The following is a 6,000-nucleotide window of genomic DNA, read 5'->3' as shown; positions in this document are numbered from 1 at the left end:
GAAACTGGAATAAGAGTATAAGCCTGTGGCTCCATTCCCACAATGGCTGATCTCACCCAAACCTCTACCCAATACTCAGGATATCTTAGATATTCTTAAACAGGTGAAAATCAACATTCTTTTGTTGGATGGCATAAAAAAAATTCTATTATACGACAAATTCCCTAAGGACTTTTGTACAGTCAAGAGAACATAATGTTCAAAAGAATATATTTTTAATAGAGAAAGCGAGTGTCATCATCAAACAGGATGTGCCCAAAAAATATAAAGGCCTTGGTAGCCCAACCATCTCATGTATGATTCAAAATTACCAGATTGAGCATGCCTTACTTGATTCAGGGGCGAGTGTAAATCTAATTCCCTATTCGATTTACGAACAATTTAGTCTAGGTGAATTAAAACTCACAAAGATCACACTCTAATTAGCTAATTGTTCGATTCGTATACCAAGAGGGATAATAGAGGACGTGCTTGTCCAAGTTGATAAGTTTGACTACCCAGTGGACTTTATTATTTTAGACACATAGCTGGTTGTTGATGTTAGCACTCAAACTCCTATCATCCTTGGTCGCCCCATTCCTAGCTATATCAAACGCCATAATCAATTGTGGGAATGAGATCATGAATATTTTTTTCAGAAATATGATACTTGAGTTGAATGTGTTTAGTATGTGCAAGCAACAACAGGATATTGATGATGTCCACGAAATTAATTTGATTGATTCATCTGTGGAAGACAGGTCTCTTCTGATTTTTGTACTCTAACACCTTAGAAGCGTGCTTGGCCTACTTCACCAATCTCGATGATGATATGATTCAGGAGATAGATACATTACTTAATGTGATGCCGGTACTTGAAACAAAGCAGTGGAGGCCTCAATTCAAACTGTTACCCCTAACTGACTCAAACACTCTATTGTCTAGTGTCAAGGCACCGAAACTTGATATAAAACCTTTGCCCGTTGAATTGAAATATGCATATTTGGATCAAGATGAGACATATCTAGTGGTGATTTCTTCACGCTTAGATAAAGAGTAAGAGAATAAGTTGATTTTTTTTCTCAAAGAGCATAATTGAGCCCTTTGATGGACTATTGCGGACCTCAAGGGAATTGACCTCCTAATTTGTACTCGCCGCATCTACCTTAAAGATAATGTGAAAACATCTAGATAACCATAACGTCGTCTAGATCCAAACATGAAGGACATGGTTAAAGCTGAGATATTAAAGCTCTTGGATGTGGGTATTATCTACCCTGTATTCGATAGTCAATGGGTGAATCAAACTCAGGTGATGCTCAATAAGTTTGGAATTACCATCATTGCCAATGCGAACAATGAGCTCATGTCAACTAGAGTTACCACTGGTTGAAGAATGTGCATTGACTACCGGAAGCTGACCAACGTCATGAGAATGACCACTTTCCTTTCCCCTTTGTTGATCAAATTTGGAAAAGGTTAGCGGGTCACTCCTACTATTGCTTCCTAGATGGGTACTCAGGCTACAACCTGTTATAGATAGCCCTTGAGGACCAAGAAAATACTACCGTTACATGTTCCTTTGACACTTTTGCCTACCGAAAGATGTCATTTGGATTCTGTAATGCTCCCGTTACATTTCAACGATGTATGTCGAGTATTTTTTCTGATATAACGGGGCAGTTTCTAGAGGTCCTCATAGATGATTTCTCTGTCTTTGGTTATTCTTATAATGAATGCCTTGAGCACTTGCAATTGGTGCTAAAAAGATGTGAAGAAAATAACCTTGCACTAAATTGAGAAAAATGTTACTTTATGGTTTAAAGGGAAATAGTCCTTAAACACTTCAGAATTTACCAAAGGTTCGTAAATGACTTTATCTTCATCTCTTGTCTTTTATGTAACCGTCTTTAAGAGGAAACCCCTTTTGAGTGGAGTGAGGAATGTTAAAAAGTTTTCATTAAGCTCAAAGGCATTGTAACTAGTGCCCCCATCATGCAACCATCTGATTAGAGTATCCATTTTGAAATAATGTGTGATACAAGAGATTATGCCATTGGGGCAGTGCTAGGCTTTAGAAAAAAGAATAAGCTCGACATTGTTTACTATACGAGTAGAACTTTAAACCTTGTCCATGTGAATTACTCCACTATGAAAAAAGAACTCTTAGCCGTAGTATTTGCTTTGAAAAAGTTTAAGTCCTACTTGATTAGATCCAAGATAATCATCTTTACTGACCATATGGAGTTGAAGTATACTCTTTCAAAGAAGGATGCTAAGCCCCGTTTTGTTGAGATAGATCCTTCTATTTGAAGAGTTTGATTTGAAAATCCAAGACAATAATTGAGTAAAAAACTGGTTGACCGCCTCTCACGGCTTGTTCTATCTGATTCTATGGAAGTGACCCCTCATCAATGACATGTTCCTTGATGAACAACTCTTTAAAGTTTCCCAATTACCTTGGTACACTGACATTTCTAACTATCTTTGTCATGCCCCAAACCCGGGGACGGACAGCTTCCGTGATGCCCCGAATTCGGCACTCGACTTCCTACACCAAGTCTCGAGTTCGGCGCACCACAAGGAAGATTTTTGACTAATTTTTTTTTATTTATATACATAGTAATACCTGAGCATGAAGATCCATGATCAAACTACCAAGCAACACTCTCCATCATAAGTCCCGATGGTTATAAGTATTATGCTTGACAAAAGATACGTAACGTCAACATTGCCAAATCGAAGAATAGACGCAATGCATCGAGAAAGCTAAGTCTTCCAAGCTATTCCAACCCTGAAAAAAATAGAAAATAGGAGGCTTAGGTAAAAAGCCTAGTGAGTACACACATGTGTGCAATGTGTCCTACAAGCAGACAAGATAAATATACTACAAGGAAATCATACCACAGCCATAACCATATTACATGCATCCGTAATCACGTCATCATCATCATATTGTCATGCCATAATTATACAATATCGGAAATACTGACAAGTCCATGAGTCATACAATATCAGAGTACGCAATATAAATCAGCATGTAAATGAGGAGTTATAAAGAGCCAAATATCAGATGTCGAGGATGCAATGCAATATGTGGTGCGAATGAAATGACTGTGCTGGAGTGAAGTCGGGATGGTAGTACGTAGTATCGCAGACTGTGGGGTCTATCACAAGGGACTTCTATCCAAAATAGTCTCATATCTAATTTGGATAGTCAGACTCAATGTGGTAAACTCCTGATCTCAGGTTAGTCGAGCGCCCCAACCGAAATCCTGGCCATTGCGAAGGTACACACAACAAATAGCTGCGCACCACCAGCCCGAGTGAATAGTGAATGAATGAATGAATGAGTATGCAACTCCTGCTCAATAAGTCCACATATCAGCAGCGTTCTCTAGGATCATCACCGGGTTTAGTACACTCCAAATGATACTGTCTCTCCCAGCAGCAGAGTCCAAGTGAGCGTAAGAAACCTCACTATCCACCGGCTAATGGATTAACAGGGCTAGGAGCGTCGATAGCGGACCCATACACGAGCTGGTCAAACTCAGCCTAGTAATGCCCCCTACCCTCGGGCGGGTAAGGCCACACCCCTCCCAACCGACCACGACACAGTGGAAGACGCGGCCTCCTGGTATTCGGCACTCGGGCGCTCATGTATCCACTCAGTCTCGACATTGGGGCATCTCCTGGCCTCGGAGGTTTAGGGATTTTCACCCAGGGACATCTATGGTGCCCGTATGCTAGAACCAAATATTTCCGGTGTCCCATCTGGCCATCCACGATATGCTTGTGGAGGCTACGGACCTGATGTCGCTAGGGCACACAATGCAAGATGCATGAGTCATACAATACAGTCATGCATCAATCCTGTGCATACCGTGCACTCATGTGAGATAACCTCCGCCTATCAAGGAGTCTCACAACAATCTGTCCAACGACATATGCAATGGTCAACCACATCTCATAACAAACATGCAGATGATGCGTATGGGCATGTATGATAATGCTGTGCTGTCACTTACTCATAATCAGTATCAATAACCGGCCTCAACAATCGGCTTCGACAATGTAGACATTTAACCAACATTGTCCCCAAGGAATGTCCCACATAAATATCAATACATACATCATGGTGAAATCACACCACATCGGTCCTCAGATACATCACTTCGGGTCTCACATAAGGGCCGCACATTTATCGCATTGGGCCTCACTCATGGGCCGCATATACATCACATTGGGCTATATCATATGTGCACTACACATTGCAATGGGCCTTGGCTCATGGGCCATGAATACACCACATCAGGCTTCACGACCCATGAGCTTCAAATACACAATAGGTGGGCCCTACACGTGGGCCTCAAATACATCACAATGAGCCTCATCATATGGGCCAGAAATATATCTCAATGGGCCTTGCCCATTGGCCACAAATATATGGCTACACCAATTATGATAAGTCTCATATTACAACTACTTCACACGTCACATAGTTAATGACTCATATTTGGTGCTGCATAGTTAAGGGCCAAGAGCCACGTTTCATCGTACCATTTACGGTTTAGTGATCACAACGTATAGAATCCAGGACCTTAATAGCATTAGCTTGGATAATATAACTCTACATCACATTCGGTTAGTGTACAACTTAGTTATATGTGATTCAAGTGGCGGTATCTATATCGATAAGCACAAACCTACGTCATTGAATGACCATCAATGCCACTTGATTTCATACGGTTAGGTGGCCTTGTACGTATTTCACATTCATACAATTAGATGACTACGTATACTACATGTACTCCATTGCTTATGATTAGGTGGCTATACATACATCAAATACCCACATGATCAATGGGCCAAACAGGTAATATCACACCCTCACACCACTAGAGTTTATATATTTGTTATAATTAAACATGTTTTTAAGAGTTTAAACACAAGTATCATGATCCTATTACTTGGGGCTGCACTCTAACCAAAGTGCCAAGTGATCAAGGGATGTCCACAATCAACCCATTTAAAGGGTTAATCATCATTACTTCAAAAATTATAATACCAGTTCATCATACATTCCATACATGGAATTTACAAACTCTTATCGAAGAGGCCCAATGGTTGGCCCAAACAAGGCTATCACTGATGGACCCACATGACGTTCACTCAAAATGGGCCTTAACATTCTTGGGCTCACATATCAATGGAATTCATAATGGGTCCTAGCAGTAGAGTCCATGGGGATTTCCCATGAGGTTGAGTTGTGTGTGACCCACCTACGACTTAGGTCTGCTTTGATTATTTTAGTCCAAGTCCTAAAATGATATGAGGAAGTAGATGGTCTGCATGGATTAAATAGATACACCATGGTGGCCTTAGGTTGGATTTAATAGTTAAGTCCTTATTCTCGCAGCCTTGTATTGTGTGGACCAATTCAGGTTGGATTGACTGATCTTTGGGACAATGCCCTAGAGGGGACCCGGTACATGGGCTAGATGGGTTGAATATTTAATGCATCATCAGGATGACCCATAAAAAAAAAAAATTGTGATGAGAGTTCAATTTACATTATTTCATAATGAACGACCATCTAATCATTGGATGGGCCTGCGTCTTGGTAACATACCGTCAAAGGGGTTGATAAAATAAATAAACGATGAGGATCTTGAATATAAATTATGTCATAAGCAATGGTGGATTAAGTGGCATAACACCTACATCAAAGTGGGCCATATCACACACAAGTTGAGAGGGTTACCCTCCCTTAAATATTCATAATTATTTGTTGGGCCTGCAGAGGTGTGGTTCATAAATCCAGACCATCCATTATGTGTGTCCCACTTGGTTGAGGGGTCAGACCAAGTTTCAGATACATCCAAATTTCAAGTAGACCTAACACATGATTTTACATGCTCGATCTTCGAGTTGTACATACAATTAAGGAGATCAAAGTTACATGGGTGCAGAGAGATGTATTTATTGCATATACATAGTTCATCTATTTTTTTTTTAATT

This window comes from Magnolia sinica, chromosome 1, assembly GCF_029962835.1.
Source record: "Magnolia sinica isolate HGM2019 chromosome 1, MsV1, whole genome shotgun sequence".
Lineage (NCBI taxonomy): Eukaryota > Viridiplantae > Streptophyta > Magnoliopsida > Magnoliales > Magnoliaceae > Magnolia > Magnolia sinica.
The sequence above is the reverse complement of the archived record's forward strand: the minus strand, read 5'-3'. Positions refer to the sequence as shown.